The 20,813-nt window shown below is 38.6% G+C and overlaps 1 long non-coding RNA gene across 1 annotated transcript in view; it reads left to right on the top strand.

Annotated features, from left to right (window-relative positions):
- LOC142249131 (uncharacterized) overlaps positions 1 to 20,813 on the top strand; it is a 24,988-nt gene extending 4,175 nt beyond the window's left edge. The window contains exon 3 of the long non-coding RNA XR_012724993.1: positions 20,746 to 20,813. This is a non-coding gene — a long non-coding RNA (uncharacterized LOC142249131). The remainder of the gene's footprint in view (positions 1 to 20,745) is intronic.

Here is a 20,813-nt window from a genome sequence, read left to right as displayed (position 1 = left end):
GCCGAGCGCGATAGTCCCCGCCCCCGTCGCAGATGCGATATCTTGTGATAGCTGCCGTAGCGAACATTATCGCTATGGCAGCTTCACACGCACTTACCTGCCCTGCGACGTCGCTCTGGCCGGCGACCCGCCTCCTTCCTAAGGGGGCGGGTCGTGCGGTGTCACAGCGACACCTGGCAGGCGGCCAATAGAAGTGGAGGGTCGGAGATGAGCGGGATGTAAACATCCCGCCCACCTCCTTCCTTCCGCATAGCCGGTGGACACTGTTAAGGAGATGTTCCTCGCTCTTGCGGCTTCATACACAGCGATGTGTGTTGCCGCAGGAATGAGGAACAACATCGTATCTGTCGCTGCAACTAAATTATGGAAATGACCGACACTACACAGATCACCAATTTTCGACGCTTTGCGATAGTTTATCGGTGCTTCTAGGCTTTACACGTTGCGACGTCGTTACCGGCGCCGGATGTGCGTCACTTTCGATTTGACCCCTGCGAGATTGCAGTAGCGATGTCGCAACGTGCAAAGTGCCCCTTAGACTTTTTAACTTTTAGTCAGACCACAAAAAAATGTATGTAAGATTACGCCATCAGTTTCTGATTAGTAGGAATCTGACATCTGGGAGTCAAACTGGTCCAGAGAATCAAGTGTCGGCCATGTTGGATCACTGCTGCCTTCCTGTTTAAGTTTTCACGCTATGTAAGGAGCTAAAATAAACTTTATTCACATGAATATGGCAGAACTGCAGTTCCTGGCAAAGCCAAGTGTCCTGGGTGGCGCTGTGTAAAAAATAAAATAATATATTACTGTAATTCTGCTTTTCCTTCATTCTAGAGAGCAAGGGTCCTAGGATCGCTAGTTGCCTGTACAGCTTTATGCAGACAAAGTCATTGGTTCCAAAACAAGCAATTACCTATATAGGAGGGACATGGACCATCTGCACCCAAATAAAGAGAATCACCCCTCCCCCACACACTTTTTTTTTTTTTTTTATAAATCATATTTGACAGTTTAATTTTAGGGGATGTCATGCTATTTGCTCACATATGTTAGGTTTATATATTTTGTAACTGTGCCACCTATTTTAAAGTTTATGAGTCTTTATCATCCGTTCACATGTGAGGTTACGTGGGGACAGAATGCAAATATGTCGTCACCTTAGGGCTTATGCACCCGGCAGAATAGGACGGAGCGGTGAAGTGTTCATATACCGCCAAACAGATCACAAGTCACAGTCTCCCGTGATTTATATTGTAGTATATGAGGCAAAGATACTTAAAGCAGACACCTGCCATAAAAAAATCCAGCAGGCTTATGTTTGCCGACAGACCCGTTTATGGTTTTCTGTCACCTGACACGATGATAATCATTAGTAAGTGTTAGAATGCGACATTACAATCTGCATGTCGTGTGATCAAAGTCCCTGTATAGCGCAACCCTTACAGGGTTATTCCCAACATTGTAAGTTATTCCTTATCAATGGTTTCGGGAATAACTTACTGCTCAGTGGAAAACCCCAGCGATTCTGAGAATGGGACTATGGAACCTGGAAAGCGGGCGCTGCAGAATAGAGCGGAGTTGCACATGCTCAGTCTTCTCATTGACAGTGCCTTTAGCAATAAATGGAGCAGAGATTGAGCATGTGCACCATTGGGCTACAGAGCCATGTTATCAGTAATGAAGTCTGTTCCCCATTGATTAAGTTTTCCCCGATCATATGGATAAGGGACAACTTCCTATCTTGGGAATTATCCCCTTCATATACAAGATCACAATGATAATGGAAAATGTGCACTGGGACAATACAGCAGTTGCTCGGGCAAGTGCTGGAGCTAATTGCACCCGGGGCACTTACTTGTCCCTGTGCGCACTGCATATGTAGGGCTGTGCTAACACTGTACAGCACCGATGCTGGCTGTGTTGTACAGACACCTTCTGAGTCTAACCACTGGCTTGCAACAAATGGATCAGTTTAACCCTTTAGATTCCACAGTCAATTGCGAGAGCAGTACTTTAGAAGTTGGGATTCTGATGGCATTGCAGCTAGGGGCCAACTGAAGCCCATGTGTCTCCCATGTTTGTATACCTATAGTTTGCAAGAGTACATATGTATAAAGCTCTTATGTATTTCTCCTATTTTCCCAAAACATCAATAAAATGTAAAAAGTATCAAAAATACATCATTTGATATTGTGTGCATAACTGTCCGTTCTATTAAAATAAAATATTTATACTATGCACTAAAAGCCAATACAAAAAATAAAATTGTGATGACAGAATCACAGGTTTGTTGGGTTTTTTTTGGGTGGGTCACTTCACCTTCCAAAAAATGGAATGGATGGAGGAAAAGGGTTAATCCACGCTGCCAGAAGATCAATGGGGATTAATACATCAGATTTTATTGTTCTACGCGTTTCAGAGCTGTATAACCCCTTCTTCATGAACAAAAATCAATGATCACTGAAGATCAATGGGGATTAAGACATCAGATTTTATATGGACGGCACGGTGGCTCAGTGCCACTGCACTGCACTGCAAACACTGCAGCCTTGCAGGGCTGGGGTCCTGGCTTCAAATCCCACAAAGGACAACATCTGCAAGGAGTTTGTATGTTCTCCCCGTGTTTGCGTGGGTTTCCTCCGGGTACTCCGGTTTCCTACCACACTCCAAAGACATATTATAGGGACTTTAGATTGTGAACCCCAATGGGAACAGTATTGCCAATGTATGTAAAGCGCTGTGGAATTAATAGCGCTATATAAATGAATAAATATTATTCTACGCGTTTCGGAGCTGTGTAAGCCCCTTCTTTTGGAACAAAAATCAATAATGTACATTATTGATTTTTTTTTTCCTGATGAAGGGCTGATACAGCTCTGAAATGCTTAGAATAAATAAACAATAAAATCCGATATCTCGATCCCCATTGATCTTCAACGATCAGTGCGGCTGGCAGTGCGGATTAACCCTTTTCCTCTATCTCCTCCAATGCTATCTTCCTGGATGTAGCAGCCTTCCTCAACACGTGCTTGTGTCTATAACACAAGCGCACCAGGTTAGTGCACCTAATTAAATTCTTTCTGGTACCACCGGATAAGACACCATTTGCGCCCCCCCCTTCTGTGTCAATTCAGTTTCACGACAAAAAATGGAACGAAAAGAGGTCAGAAAGTCGTATGGACCTCAAAATGGCAATGATAAAAACTAAACCTCGTACTGCAAAAATAAGTCCTGATACAACACTATCGACGAAAAAGTAAGTTCTAGCTCGTGTATGTAAGTGTGTATATATTGTATACTTTCCTAGTCACAGGTATGTACAAATAACTGATATTTAACTTCCCACCCCCCTCCATCACCCTGAAGCTCTTTAGAAAAAAAATAATCTATTTTACTATGTAGATTAGAGTCACAACCGAAATTCAGTTCTCATAATTAGAATTCGTTTGCTCATAGCATCTGCTGGTTCCTCATGTGATAAAGGTAAAGTGTACAGATATTTGTTTATCCGGGAGCAAGAGGGAGAAAAGTCAATTGTTAAAAGTCTCCAAACCACTTCATTATAAATGTATTATTTACCGTTCTCTCCGCAGATTATAACAATGAAGCCGAGTTCACATGTAGAAAATACTGCATTCGTCAGATAAGGCACATAAATAAAATAAATAAATCTTTATTTTTATATAGCGCTAACATATTCCGCAGCGCTTTACATACATTAGGAACACTGTCCCCATTGGGGCTCACAATCTAAATTCCCTATCTGTATGTCTTTGGAGTGTGGGAGAAAACCCACGCTAACACGGGGAGAACATACAAACTCCTTGCAGATGGTGTCCTTGGTGGGATTTGAACCCAGGACCCCAGCGCTGCAAGACTGCAGCGCTAACCACTGAGTCACCACAAGACTGCAGTGCTAACCACTGAGCCACCACAAGACTGCAGTGCTAACCACTGAGCCACCGTGCCGCCCAAAAAAAAGGCGAGGTATGGCTTCTTGGATGCACTGGGTGTTGTAGTGCACTGCACTTTTTGGAAAACTGTACTTCTAATATGTTACTCCTCTTCTTTAGAGTATTGCCGTAACATCCTCCATTGGGGGCCTAAAGTCTTGTGACCCATCATTCCTAAAAAAAACAAAAACAAAAATTTAGTTCTTTCTTTCTTTAATTTCTCATTAAAACAGCCATCGATATGGCGTGGTGCCAACCATACAAAAAGAAGCGTTTCGGACGTTGCAGCGTCCTTGATCACCATTGTATAGTACAGTATATACTATATAGCATATCTATCAATTTGCATTTGTGGATATAGTATTGTACTTTCTTATTGATAACCAGTGCAGCACATTGCTTATACTATATCTCTCGCACAACAACAATTCTATTGTAAGCTAACGTGCAGTTTAATTTGCTTTATATGCTTTTACTGTACAGTATTTTGTATTAGTGCACTGTAATAATTTTATATGAATAAAGTGCATTATTTTGTATTAGTGCACTATAATAATTTTATATGAATAAAGTGCATTATTTTGTATTACTGTAATAAGTTTGTATAAATGCAGTGAATATTTTTGGGTTGTGGAACGAATTGTCTGCATTTCAATTATTTCCTATGGGAAAACTCGCTTTGATATAAGAGTAACTTGGTTTAAGAGCACATTCCCGGAACCAATTAGGTTCCACTATATGTATCTTCTATTTCCAAATTGCCATGACCGTGTTCAATTAAATAAACACATTGTGATATTTAATACCATCTTTATTTCCAAAAGCTGTTACAAATAAAATTCATGTTTAATAGTTTGGTTAAAATAAAATTGCATAACGGAGCCAAAGGTGAAATTGATATCAAAAGGGCTGGCTGAGATTCCGTAAAAAAATAAAAAATCAGATACATGATAAATCATGTAGGTGGTTGATGTCTTCCCTGGATGCAGCGCACAGCCAAGAGGTGATCTGAGAATTTCTGATCACGCCAGACCAACTTCTGACTGTCTACAGCAACCGGACTGTGATTATCAGAAACAGACAGGAATATATACAGTGCCTTGCGAAAGTATTTGGCCCCCTTGAATTTTTCAACCTTTTCCCATATTTCAGACTTCAAACATAAAGATAAAAATTTTAATGTTCTGGTGAAGAATCAGCAACAAGTGGGACACAATTGTGAAATTGAACGAAATTTATTGCTTATTTTAAACTTTTGTAAAAAAGGATAAACTGAAAATTGGGGCGTGCAATATTATTCATCCCCTTTACTTTCAGTGCAGCAAACTCACTCCAGAAGTTCATTGAGGATCTCTGAATAATCCAATGTTGTCCTAAATGACTGATGATAAATATAAGCCCCTGTGTGTAATCAAGTCTCCGTATAAATGCCCCTGCTCTGTGATAGTCCCAGTGTTCTGTTTAAAGCTCAGAGAGCATCATGAAGACCAAGGAACACAACAGGCAGGTACATGATACTGTTGTGGAGAAGTATAAAGCCGAATTTGGTTACAAAAAGATTTCCACAACTTTGAACATCCCAAGAAGCACTGTGAAAGCGATCATATTGAAATGGAAGGAGTATCATACCACTGCAAATCTACCAAGACCCGGCCGTCCATCCAAACTTTCATCTCAAACAAGGAGAAGACTGATCAGAGATGCAGCCAAGAGGCCCATGATCACTCTGGATGACCTGCAGAGATCTACAGCTGAGGTGGAGAGTCTGTCCATAGGACAACAATCAGTCGTTCACTGCACAAATCTGGCCTTTATGGAAGAGTGGCAAGAAGAAAGCCATTTTTCAAAGATATCCATAAATAGTGTTGTTTAAAGTTTTCCACAAGCCAACTGGGAGACACCAAACATGTGGAAGAAAGTGCTCTGGTCAGATGAAAGCCAAATCAAACTTTTTGGGCACAATGCCACAATCACCCTGAACACACCATCCCCACTGTCAAACATGGTGGTGGCAGCATCATGGTTTGGGCCTGCTTTTCTTCAGCAGGGACAGGGAAGATGGTTAAAATTGATGAGAAGATGGATGGAGCCAAATACAGGACCATTCTTGAAGAAAACCTGTTGGAGTCTGCAAAAGACCTGAGACTGGGACGGAGATTTGTCTTTCAACAAGATAATGATCTCAAACATAAAGCAAAATCTACAATGGAATGGTTCACAAATAAATGTATCCAGGTGTTAGAATGGCCAAGTCACAGTCCAGACCTGAATCCAATCGAGAATCTGTGGAAAGAGCTGAAAACTGCTGATCACAAACTCCTCCATCCAACCTCACTCAGCTCCAGCTATTTCCAAATGGAAGAATGGGCGAGAATTTCAGTCTCTTGATGTGCAAAACTGATAGACACATTCCCCGAGCGACTGCAGCTGTAATCGCAGCAAAAAGTGGCGCTACAAAGCATTAACTTAAAGGAGCCGAATAATATTGCATGCCCCAATTTTCAGTTTATTTTTTATAAACGTTTAAAATAAGCAATAAATTTCGTTCACCTTCACAATTGTGTCCACTTGTTGTTGATTCTTCACCAGAACATTAACATTTCTATCTTTATGTTTGAAGCCTGAAATGTGGGAAAAAGTTGAAAAATTCAAAGGGGCCGAATACTTTCGCAAGGCACTGTATGTATGTCCGCCTAACACAGGTATAATCATGTTATACTCATGTGGCAATTATCAGCAGAAAAAAAGTAAAATAGTCCATAAGAGATAGTTAGTTATTACATTGATCCCAAAAAAGTAATATATTATATTCTTTATATTCCCGTACATAGGAGCAGTATTATAGTAGTTATATTTTTTTACATAGAGGCAGTATTATAGTAGTTATATCCTTGTACATAGAGGCAGTATTATAGTAGTTATATCCTTGTACATAGAGGCAGTATTTATAGTAGTTATATTCTTGTACATAGGGGGCAGTATTATAGTAGTTATATTTTTGTACATAGAGGCAGTATTATAGTAGTTATATTCTTGTACATAGAGGCAGTATTATAGTAGTTATATTCTTGTATATAGGGGACAGTATTATAGTAGTTATATTCTTGTATATTAGAGGCAGTATTATGGTAGTTATATTCTTGAACAAGGGGCAGTATTATAGCAGTTATATTATTGTACATAGGGGCAGTATTATAGTAGTTATATTCTTGTACATAGGGGGCAGTATTATAGTAGTTATTTTCTTGTATATAGGGGCAATATTATAGTAGATATATTCTTGTACATAGGGGGCAGTATTATAGTAGTTATATTCTTGTATATAGGGGCAGTATTATAGTAGATATATTCTTGTACATAGGGGCAGTATTATAGTAGTTATATTCTTGTATATAGGGGGCAGTATTACAGTAGTTATATTCTTATACATGGGGGCAGTATTATAGTAGTTATATACTTGTATGTAGGGGCAGTATTATAGTAGTTATATTCTTGTATATAGGGGCAGTATTATAGTAGTTATATTCTTGTACATGAGGGTTGGAATTGTTCTTTATGAATTTATGAAGAAATAAAATTGTGGAATTAATAAGATACAATCTATCATATAGAGGCTGCAGAATATTGCATAGTTTTTGCACCAGAATTGCCTATTATACGCTCATGTCATAGTCTCTGGAGTGGAAGAGAGCGCTTTGGAGCGACACGATATTCCCGATGGCGAGACTGTGCTTGGGCTCAACGGGAGTGATCGTGTCATTCCAGGGCAAGGTCTCTCTTAACAGGTTCTTGAGGGTCTTCAGGAAGAGGCTGGATCATATTCGTCACTCTTTGGTTCAGTCCTCGTGGTTTATTATATGCTGCGACATATAGTCATGTGAGGCCTTCAATATGGATTCTAGAATAAGAAAGAAAAATAGTTACTGACATTTTCATGAAAACAATGTTGATTTCCTCAATATTTAGCTGGACTCCAACCAAATGCTGCAGTGACATGTTGGCGACCAATATAGGGGCAAATTCTGGTCATGGTCCATTTGGCATTGTAATATCGCCAGGGGAAGACTAAAAAGGTATGAGCGTGCACAAAACACAAGGGTGACATTTTCTTACTGCTTATTAATCCGATTCTTGCAAAATACATTGCGAAAAAGAACTATTTTAAAGATGACTGGTCGTCTCTACCGACATGACTCCTCTCATTCTTCTTTCCTTTCTTCTGAAAAGATACAAATAAATCGACAACTGGGCGGTACCATTCTGTTCACTAGCGGACACAGACAGGAAAGGGCCCATGTGCAAGAACAGTATATGGGCTCTTTGCAGCCCGATAGCTCATTATAATGCACAATTCCACCTGTTTTGGAGGTAGAAATGCCCCCCCCCAACCCTGCGCGGCGGTGGTATATCCACCTCTGATTCCCATTGTCAATGACTTTTCCCTTTTTGATACTGACACTGTCAGCAATGGTTAGATAGATGCAATGATTAGGAAATCACATTTTTGACAAGGGGGATAGTAACACCTTGTTGTCAATGTATTTATACATTTCCAGGAGTAATTATAGAGGGATGTTAAAACACTGAATTCAAAGATAATATATTTCAGCCTTATTAATTCATGGTAAATGCATTTACTAAAATAAACGTCAGGAGAGCAGACAGGTTCCCATTAGATAAGTTTGTATTCCAGCCAGAGGACCACCAATGAGAACGCACCATCTTGCCCAATTTTATGGAATATATACATCATTCCTTACTTATAAACAGAGATTGGGGTTTCCGCATTTGGCGGTTACCGAAAAGAAGGGAACACGAATTCCTAAATTGATAAATATGAAACAATATTTAAGATACACTTCTTAGATAAATGATTCCCGACAGCTCTTCTGGATAAAAGAGGAGGCGTTCTGGGGACTCCCGTAAAAGTTGATAAATGTCCAGCATGTCGCAAGGATTTTCCCCCCCCCCCAAAAAAAAAAAATGGCAGCACTCTTTAAATGTTTCCTTGTTTTGATACATGGATGACACAGGATCAGACTCGGGCCGGGCGTCTAGACGCACATTCCAGTTTAATAGGTAGTGAAAGGGGAACTGGTTACACTGTGATACTGTGTTTTTCCAAAACACTCTAAGGTTATATGCGCACGTTACGTTTTTTTCCCCGTGTTAACGCTGTGTTTTAAACTGCAGCGTTTCAGTGCCAAATTGCATGTGTTCTGCTTCCCCAGCAAAGTCTATGAGAAGTCCGAAAATTCAGTGTGCACGCTGCTTTTTTTCAACGCAGCGTTTTGGATGCCAAAAATCGATGCGGAAAAAAAAAAGCAGCATGTCACTACTTTTGTGCGTTGTAGCTGCGTTCTCCACCCATTGAAATCAATGATGTGGGTCAAAACGCAACCAAAATGCATTTTTGTTGCGTTCCGCATGCTTTTTTGGCAAACAAAATGCAGGTCTTTTAGTCTCTCTGTCGATGTCGGTCAATCTCTCTCTGTCTGTTGGTCGGTCTCTTTTTCTGTTCTGTCAGTTGGTCGCTCTGTCTGTCTTTGTCCGTCGGTCGGTCTCTCCCTTTCTCTTTCATACTCACCGATCACCGGCGTGGCGCTGCACGGCTGTCAAAGCTCCGGCGGCTTTTCCTCTTTTGAAAATGCCGTCCGCTCATTATTCCAGCTTGTATTCTCTGCTTTCCCCGCCCACCGGCACCTATGATTGGTTGCAGTTAGACACGCCCGCACACTGAGTGACAGCTGTCTCACTGCAACCAATCACAGCCACGGGTGGGCAGGTCTATATCGTGCAGTAAAATAAATAATTTAAAAAAAAAACGACGTGAGGTCCCCCTCCCCCCCCAATTTTGATACCAGCCAAGGTAAAGCCACACGGCTGAAGGCCGGTATTCTCAGGATGGGAAGCTCCACGTTATGGGGAGTCCCCCAGCCTAACTATCAGCCAGCAGCCTCCTGGAATTGCTGCATCCATTAGATGCGACAGTCCCGGGACTCTACCCGACTCATCCCGAATTTCTCTGGTGCGGTGGCAATCGGGGTAATAGGGAGTTAATGACAGCAGCCCATTGCTACCACTAAGTCCTAGGTTAATCATGGCAGGTGTCTGCCCGAGATACCTTCCATGATTAACCTGTAAGTTAAAGAAAATAAACACACACATCCAAAAAATCCTTTATTTGGAATAAAAGACAAAAAAACCCCTCTTTCACCACTTCATTAATCCCCAAACACCCATCCAGGTCCGATGTAATCCACACGAGGTCCCACGACGCTTTCAGCTCTACTACATGAAGCTGACAGGAGCGGTCACAGACCAGACTGCTCTGTCAGCTCCACGCAGCAACTGAAGTGAGCCGTGCGACCAGCGATGACGTCACTCAGGTTACCCGCGGCCACCGCTGGATCCTCCAACTCTGACAGCAAGTTGCCTGAGTGACTGAAGTGAGCAGCGCGATCAGTGATGACATCACTCAGGTTACCCGTGGCCACCGCTCTCAGGTGGAGGACTCCAGCTGGCCGCGGGTAACTTGCGTGATGGCACCGCTGATCGCGCTGCTCACTTCAGTCACTCAGGGGATTTGCGGTCACCAGTGAGTCCTTCACGGGTGACTGCTAATCAAGACGCGACACATAGACAGAGCCACGGAATGACAATGAAGTCGGGTGAAGTTCATCCGAGTTCATTCTCATCGCGTGACTCTGTCTGTGTCTGCTGTCAGCGGGCATGTAGCAGAGCTGAATTGCCGTGGGACCGCACTGTCAAAAATGCATGCAAAATGCATCCAAAATGCATGCGTTTTGGATGCATTTTTTTTTTTGCAAAACTCAGTGTTTACAGTTGTCCAGTCTGCCAGAGGGTGCGTTTTTTTTTTCTGCACTTGACAGAACGCAGCGTGCACACATACCCTAAGGCTGTGTGCGCATGGTGCAGTTTTTTATGCGTTTTGGGTACAGTTTGTTGTCCTAAACTGCATGCCTTTCCTTCCACAGCAAAGTCTATGAGAATTCAGGAAGGCTGTGCTCACATTGCATTTTTTTTTTCTTTGCAGTTTTGGTTGCAGAAAAAAGAAAGAGCATGTCAATTCTTTCTGCATTTTTGATCTGAGTTTTTCTATTGACTATAGTGGAAAAAACGCACCGAAACGCGTCAAAAACGCATGCTTTTTTTCTGCATTTTTCGGCCAAAGGTGCGTTTTTTGCTGAGAAAAGAAAACTGCAGCATGCGCACATATCCTAAGGCTGAGTTCACATGTCCTGTCATCATCTGTTAGAACAGATCCGTTGGCAAAAAAGTTGTACAAACACAACTTGTTTGTCTGTTTTTAAAGAACTGATTTCTTGCGGATCTATTTTTTTTTAACATTGGAGTCTATGGAGAACGGATCTGTTAACAGATTGCTATTTATCTTCCATTTGAAATGGATCCTGTAAGAAAAACGCATATGTTACAAATCAAAGAAAAATGGACGACTAAATAGCAATCTGCTAACCGATCCGTTCTGCATAAACTCCAATGTTTAAACAAAACAGATCCATCAGACATCAGTTATTTAACAACGGACAAAAAAAGTTATGTTTGCAGAACTTTTTTGCCAACGGATCTATGCCGGATTCATTCTAACAGATGATTACTGGACATGTGAACTCTGCTTAATGGTTGGTTACTAGGGATGATCGATTACCTCAAATATTCGGCTTCGTGAATATTTTCCGAATACCTCATTGCTATTCGACTGTTCGATGCACAATGTAAGTCTATGGGAAGCCCGAATAGTACCGAATAGTTGTTATTCGGGTTTCCCATAAACTTACATTGCGCATCGAATATTCACGAATAGTTGATTAGCGGCGAGGTATTCGGAAATTATTCGCGAAGCCGAATAATCGAAGTATTTGATCATCCCTATTGGTTACCCGTATCTTCCATTGGCTGCCCACACCCACACCCCTGTATCTTCAATCTTATCAAACCCAACACCTTCCATCTAATAGCATAGTCTGATGCAGCATGAGGTATGGCACTGCCATGTGTGTAATATATATATATATATATATATATATATATATATATATATATATATATATATATATATATAATATATAATCTCTTTCTTTTATTAACAGCTTTTGTGGCCAATCTCACTCCACAAGAGAAGGAAGATTTTTTTTTTCCACTTCCGGCTAAATTAATAATTTAATGAGTAATTTGTAGTGACGCATTAAAATGAATATTTGAATTATATCTTGTATCATGAAATGTTTGTTTTTTTATTTATTTATTAATCTGTTACTTTCTATTCACATTTGAATAATGTATACCGTATTTGATGTTGTCTGGAAACTGTCAACAATGTGGTTATAATGACTCTGGATACCCAGGGTTGACTCCAGCACCCTGCAAATTTGGGCAAGTGACCCTGCGTCCAAAACGTCAATTTGCAACATCTGCTGTACATGAACGTTGGATGTGCATACTGCATGTGTATAGTATGGGTGCTGGCTGTGCTGTATAATCACCACCCGAATCTAACTGCTGAGATTAGAGCTAGTACGGATCCCACCAGTTTAACCTCTTAGATGTCACTATCACAATAGTGGTATTAAAGAAACTAGAAATTAAGGCAGCTACAGAGAGGCAGATTTTTACATAATTATAGTACATAGTAATATTCTACATAGGAGCAGTATTATAGTAGTTAGATTATTTTACATAGGAGCAGTATTATAGTAGTTATATTCTTGTACATAGGGGGCAGTATTATAGTAGTTATATTCTTGTACATAGGGGGCAGTATTATAGTAGTTATATTCTTGTATATAGGAGCAGTATTATAGTCATTATATTCTTGTACATAGGGGGCAGTATTATAGTAGTTATATTCTTGTATATAGGAGCAGTATTATAGTAATTATATTCTTGTACATAGGGGGCAGTATTATAATAGTTATATACGTGTACATAGAGAACAGTATTATAGCAGTTATATTCTTGTACATAGGGGCAGTATTATATTAGTTATATTCTTGTACATAGGGGCAGTATTATAGTAATTATATTCTTGTATATGGGGCAGTATTATAGTAATTATATTCTTGTACATAGGGGGCAGTATTATAATAGTTATATACGTGTACATAGTGAACAAGTATTATAGTAGTTATATTCTTGTATATGGGGCAGTATTATAGTAGTTATATTCGTGTACATAGGGGGCAGTATTTTAGTTGTTATATTTTTGTATATAGGAGTATTATTATAGTAGTTTATATTCTTGTAGATAGGGATAGTATACTGGATTACAATGTCATCTGTTAGTCTAGTTCTAAGAACATTAAAGTAATTTCCTTTTGTGGTTATAGCTAATAGAGAATGTTACAAAGTATAGAGTCTCCTGAATAGCACCTAAAACAGCACTGGGAAAATACATAGGCAACCCCTACTACTCATCTTGGGTTCTTTGTATGTATTATGGTAAAATTTAAACAATGTTTTTCAGCTTGCAGAGGTTACTGTTAGGCTATGTCCGCACATTGCTTTTTACCTGCTTTTTACCTGCTTTTTTGCTGCTTTTTCAACTGCAGCGTTTAATGCCAAAATGGTTGTGTTCTGCTTTTCAAGCAAAGTCTATGGGAATTTGGGTTTCTTGTCCGCACTTTGCAGTTCAAACTGCAGCCTTTTGCTGCAGAACTTTGGTCAAAAACTCAGCTTTGCAGTGCAAAACCCAAATGGCAAAAACAATTGACATGTGAATTGTTTTTGCCATTTGGGTTTTGCACTGCAAAGCTGAGTTTTTGACCAAAGTTCTGCAACAAAAAGGCTGCAGTTTGAACTGCATAGTGCGGACAAGAAACCCAAATTCCCATAGACTTTGCTTGAAAAGCAGAACACAACCACTTTGGCATTAAACGCTGCAGTTGAAAAAGCAGCAAAAAAGCAGGTAAAAAGCAGGTAAAAAGCAACGTGCGGACATAGCCTTACTGTCAGCGCTCTGATGCAAAATCTGTAAAAGGTCCCCAACTATCACAATCAATTTATAGCACTATTATGTGTAAGAAGATTCTGTAGGACCTGCATTCTGTGTACCCTCATTGTTAATCCTCTGGATACCGGTGTGGTTAGTTCTGTACCTCCCTATAGCCGACGTTCCGCAGATAGTCCCATCGCCTTCTCTGTGCAGAACTTCTTCCGTTCGTCGTCCGTACACAGTGATAAGGCTCTTCCGTGTCATATTCTTAGTTGATCATTCTGGACATGCTTCGTCCGCTGGCTGGAAGACCTTTTGGAAAACTACAGATTTGCCGAATTTGCAAGAGATCAGCTAACGGATCCCAACTGCAGCTGAACTGTTCACCACAGCTGCTTTTGGGATTCCGTTGTTTAATCTCTCACCTCCATTAGGTAATTTAAAATACAGGAGAAAGTCCAGAGGGTTCTGCAAAACAGAACAGCAAGTCAGGAAGTTTGCGCTTCTATAATGTGATGTATACGTCATAGACAACAGTTATCTTCAGATGTACCCAGGAGAACAGTCAATATATCCATTGGATCACCTGTTTATAGGTTTTGCCATTATTAATGCTCAATTTTTAAAAAAATTTAAGCTCAACATTGAAATAAATTATAGTAAATGATAGCAGTTATATTCTTGTACATAGGGGGCAGTATTATAGTAGTTCTATTCTTGTATATAGGAGGCAGTATTATAGTAGTTATAGTCTTGTACATCGGAGCAGAATTATAGTAGTTACGTATATTCTTGTAGATTGGAGGCAGTATTATTGTAGTTATATTCTTGTACATAGGAGCAGTATTATAGTAGTTATATTCTTGTACATAGAGGCAGTATTATAGTAGTTATATTCTTGTACATAGGGGCAGTATTATAGTAGTTATAGTCTTGTACATAGGTGCAGTTTTATTGTAGTTATATTCTTGTACATAGGAGCAGTATTATAGTAGTTATATTCTTGTACATAGGGGTAGTATTATAGTAGTTATATTCTTGTACATAGAGGCAGTATTATAGTAGTTATATTCTTGTTCATAGGAGCAGTATTATAGTAGATATATTCTTGTACATAGGGGTAGTATTATAGTAGTTCTATTCTTGTACATAGAAGCAGTATTATAGTAGTTATATTCTTGTTCATAGGAGCAGTATTATAGTAGATATATTCTTGTACATAGGGGCAATATTATAGTAGATATATTCTTGTACATATGGGCAGTATTATAGTAGTTATATTCTTGTACATAGAGGCAGTATTATAGTAGTTATATTCTTGTTCATGGGAGCAGTATTATAGTAGATATATTCTTGTACATAGGGGTAGTATTATAGTAGTTATATTCTTGTACATAGAAGCAGTATTATAGTAGTTATATTCTTGTTCATAGGAGCAGTATTATAGTAGATATATTCTTGTAGATAGGGGCAGTATTATAGTAGATATATTCTTGTACATATGGGCAGTATTATAGTAGTTATATTCTTGTACATAGGGGTAGTATTATAGTAGTTATTTTCTTGTACATAAAGGGTAGTATTATAGTAGTTATATTCTTGTACATAGGAGCAGTATTATAGTAGTTATATTCTTGTACATAGGGGTAGTATTATAGTAGTTATATTCTTGTACATAGGGGACAGTATTATAGTAGTTATATTATTGTACATAAAGGGTAGTATTATAGTAGTTATATTCTTGTACATAGGAGCAGTATTATAGTAGATATATTCTTGTACATAGGGGCAGTATTATAGTAGTTATATTCTTGTACATAAAGGGTAGTATTATAGTAGTTATATTCTTGTACATAGGAGCAGACATATAGTAGTTATATTCTTGTACATAGGGGTAGTATCATAGTAGTTATATTCTTGTACATAGGGGTAGTATTATAGTAGTTATATTCTTGTACATAGGGGACAGTATTATAGTAGTTATATTCTTGTACATAGGAGTAGTATTATAGTAGTTATATTCTTGTACATAGTGACAGTATTATAGTAGTTATATTCTTGTACATAGGAGTAGTATTATAGTAGTTATATTCTTGTACATAGGGGTAGTATTATAGTAGTTATATTCTTGTACATAGGAGCAGTATTATAGTAGTTATATTCTTGTACATAGTGACAGTATTATAGTAGGTATATTCTTGTACATAGGAGTAGTATTATAGTAGTTATATTCTTGTACATAGGGGTAGTATTATAGTAGTTATATTCTTGTACATAGGGACAGTATTATAGTAGATATATTCTTGTACATAGGAGTAGTATTATAGTAGATATATTCTTGTACATAGGGGTAGTATTATAGTAATTATATTCTTGTACATCGGGGGCAGTATTTTATAGTAGTTATATTCTTATACGTAGGAGCAGTATTATAGTAGTTATATTCTTGTACATACAGGGCAGTATTATAGTAGTTATATTCTTGGTCATAGGAGCATTATTATAGTAGTTATATTCTTGTACATAGGGTCAGTATTGTAGTAGTTATATTCTTGGACATAGGTGCAGTATTATAGTAGATATATTCTTGTACATAGGGGTAGTATTATAGTAGTTATATTCTTGTACATAGAGGTAGTATTATAGTAGGTATATTCTTCTACGTAAAGGGTAGTATTATAGTAGTTAGGGGTAGTATTATAGTAGTTATATTCTTGTACATAGGAGCAGTATTATAGTAGTTATATCTTGTACATAGGAGTAGTATTATAGTAGTTATATTCTTGTACATAGGGGGCAGTATTATAGTAGTTATATTCTTATACGTATGAGCAGTATTATAGTAGTTATATTCTTGTTCATAGGAGCATTATTATAGTAGTTATATTCTTGGACATAGGGGCAGTATTATAGTAGTTATATTCTTGTACATCGGAGCAGAATTATAGTAGTTACGTATATTCTTGTAGATAGGAGCAGTATTATAGTAGTTAGGTATATTTTTGTACATAGGAGGTAGTATTATAGTAGTTATATTCTTGTACATAGGAGGCAGTATTATAGTAGTTATTTTCTTGTACATAGGAGCAGTATTATAGTAGTTTCGTATATTTTTGTACATAGGAGGCAGTATTATAGTAGTTATATTTTTGTACATAGGAGCAGTATTATAGTAGTTATATCTTGTACATAGGAGCAGTATTATAGTAGTTATATTCTTGTACATAGGGACAGTATTATAGTAGATATATTCTTGTACATAGGGGCAGTATTATAGTAGTTATAATCTTGTACATAGGGGGCAATATTATAGTTATATTCTAGAACATAGGAAGCAGTATTATAGTAGTTATATTCTTGTACATAGGATGCAGTATTATAGTAGTTATATTCTTGTTCATAGGAGCAGTATTATAGTAGTTATATTCTTGTACATAGGGGCAGTATTATAGTAGTTATATTCTTGTTCATAGGAGCAGTATTATAGTAGTTATATTCTTGTACATAGGGTCAGTATTGTAGTAGTTATATTCTTGTACATCGGGGCAGAATTATAGTAGTTACGTATATTCTTGTAGATAGGAGGCAGTATTATAGTAGTTATATTCTAGTACATAGGAGGCAGTATTATAGTAGTTATATTCTTGTACATAGGGGCAGTATTATAGTAGTTATATTCTTGTACATCGGAGCAGAATTATAGTAGTTACGTATATTCTTGTAGATAGGAGGCAGTATTATAGTAGTTATATTCTTGTACATAGGATGCAGTATTATAGTAGTTATATTCTTGTACATAGGAGCAGTATTATAGTAGTTTCGTATATTTTTGTACATAGGAGGCAGTATTATAGTAGTTATATTCTTGTACATAGGAGGCAGTATTATAGTAGTTATATTCTTGTACATAGGAGGCAGTATTATAGTAGTTATATTCTTGTACATAGAGGGCAGTATTATAGTAGTTATATTCTTGTACATAGGGGCAGTGTTATATTAGACTGGTATCACATCTACGGTATTTTGCCGGAATCCAGATCCTGCACAAATGTAGTACAGTTACATTCATTTACAATGGAAGCGCGACGCCATGCGGACACATGCAAGGCACTGTATATTTTTCTACATAACAGCAGTATTATAGTATTATATTCTTGTACATAGGAGGCAGTATTATAGTAGTTATATTCTTGTACATAGGAGGCAGTATTATAGTAATTATATTCTTGTACATAGGGGCAGTATTATAGTAGTTATATTCTTGTACATAGAGGCAGTATTATAGTAGTTATATTCTTGTACATAGGAGGCAGTATTATAGTAATTATATTCTTGTACATAGGGGCAGTATTATAGTAGTTATATTCTTGTACATAGGAGGCAGTATTATAGTAATTATATTCTTGTACATAGGGAGCAGTATTATAGTAGTTATATTCTTGTACATAGGGGGCAGTATTATAGTAGTTATATTCTTGTACATAGGGGCAGTATTATAGTAGCTATATTCTTGTATCATCTGTGCCAGAAACGCTTTGGGAAATAAAAGCAGCAATCTAATTGGCTGTAATGGGCAGCGGCTCCACTTTGTAGAAGAAACTGCGGGGAAAACTTTTGAGACCATAAGTGATAATTGCGCTCAGCCCTCCTGCTAATTGCCTCACAGAGGTGGCAGCTGTTCATGGTGGCGCTAAGGCCATTAGGGAACAATAGGGTTAATATTAGGGGTTGAGCGACCGCCATACTTTCTCTTAGATTCTTATTTCTAAGAGCTTCTAATGGGTTCAGTGAAGTGGTTAATAATGCAGAACAAAACCGTCATAAAAGGGGGAAACCGGACACCACCAACCGGTGTAAAGAGCCAAGTGAAATGCCCCGGCCCATGTTCTCAGCTTTGTTCCTCACCTGCGGGGTGAAATTACAGACAACAGAATATAAGAGGTCCCCCTAAAACCTCTTGTGTCCAGTTATTAAATGTTGTGTCCTGCACTTTCTCAGTGACATCCAATGTGGTCACCATCACATCTCCAGTCGTTGGTATTACCAAGGAAAAACGGAAAGGCAAATCTGTCCAATACTGTATCCCACAGTCTAAACTAGACAGGTGGGCTGTTTAAGACCCCCGGAATATTTAGGCAGCCCTAATAGAGATTAATTTTTGTACCCACTACCTTCCCCCAGCTTTTGTTTTTTTTTTAATGTAATTTACACCATTGATCCAGGACTTGGACCAAAATGTAGAATTTACCCTCTGCTCTAATGTATTTTCTGACACTTCCGACCCAAAGTGACATATAATAGCTGGAAGCTACTGGGCTCCTGTGCAATATCTTTGTTGGGGCCCATCCATCTGTCTCTTTCCACTGCGTTTAATGCATATGTATATGGTATATTGTGAGGCCAGACCTTGGCTTCCTCTGAATGTATTGTAAGGATCCATTGCCCAGCTGCAAAATTGACATCAACATAGGGATGTACCAATGCCTACATAATCCTATTACACTATAAAATCTAGAGACAATCAATCACAAGAGGAAGAGGTGAGCTGTGACATCACCTATTGTGAATGATGGATCCTGTTATCTACTGTATATAGAGGTGTCATCAGTCATTGTACAGGAGGAGGTGAGCTGTGACAGCACAAGAGCCACCATTCACAATAGGTGATGTCACAGCTCACCTCCTGTACAATACAAGTTCCACCATTCACAATAGGTGATGTCACAGCTCACCTCCTCCTGTACAATGACTGATGACACCTCTATATACAATATATAATATAGGATTCACCATTCACAACAGGTGATGTCACAGCTCACCTCCTCCTGTACAATGACTGATGACACCTCTATATACAATATATAATATAGGATTCACCATTCACAACAGGTGATGTCACAGCTCACCTCCTCCTCCTGTACAATGACTGATAACACCTCTATATACAGTAGATAACACAGGATCTACAATTCACAATAGGTGATGTCACAGCTCACCTCCTCCTGTACAATGACTGATGACACCTCTAAATACAATATATAACACAGGATTCGTCATTCACAACAGGGGATGTCACAGCTCACCTCCTCCTCCTGTACAATGACTGATCACACAAGATCCACCGTTCACAATAGGTGTTATCAGTCATTGTACAGGAGGAGGAGGTGAGCTGTGACATCCACTGTTGTGAATAGTGAATCCTGTGTTATATATTCTATATAGAGGTGACATCAGTAATTGTACAGGAGGAGGTGAGATGTGACATCATCAATTGTGAATGGTGGATCTTGTGTTATCAGTCATTGTACAGGAGGAGGAGATGAACTGTAACATCCCCAGTTGTGAATAGTGAATCCTGTGTTATATATTGTATATAGAGGTGTCATCAGTCTTTGTACAGAAGGAATCAGTATAACAGGAATGAAAAGGGTTAAATTCGCACTACCATTAGAGGAAGCCACAATGGATGAAAACAGTTGTTTATTTAATCTTCGCGTTTCAATGCATGATGCTTTTTCAGGACATAAACTACAACAATTGTAGCTGTGGTGGTATGTCCTGAAGAAGAAGCCTCATGCTTTGAAACGCGTAGATTCAATAAACAACTTTTTTCATCCATCCAGATTTCCTTTGTTGATAGTGCGGATTTAACCCTTTCCTTTCCTTCCTGCTATATTTACTTTTTTCTTCACTTTGGGACCACAGCAGCTAATTCAGTTCTTGTTCCATGGTTGTAGATAAACAACCCCAACCAGGTGAGCACATTATTCCATTGTTCTCTGTTACCACCCTGCTAACACCTTTTTTCCTTTTGTACAGGAGGAGGAGGTGAGCTGTGACATCCCTGATTGTGAATGGTTGATCCTGTGTAATCTAAGGAGAAGGTG

This window comes from Anomaloglossus baeobatrachus, chromosome 8, assembly GCF_048569485.1.
Source record: "Anomaloglossus baeobatrachus isolate aAnoBae1 chromosome 8, aAnoBae1.hap1, whole genome shotgun sequence".
NCBI lineage: Eukaryota > Metazoa > Chordata > Amphibia > Anura > Aromobatidae > Anomaloglossus > Anomaloglossus baeobatrachus.
Note: the sequence above shows the minus strand (reverse complement) of the source record. Positions and strands in the feature narration are given on the sequence as shown.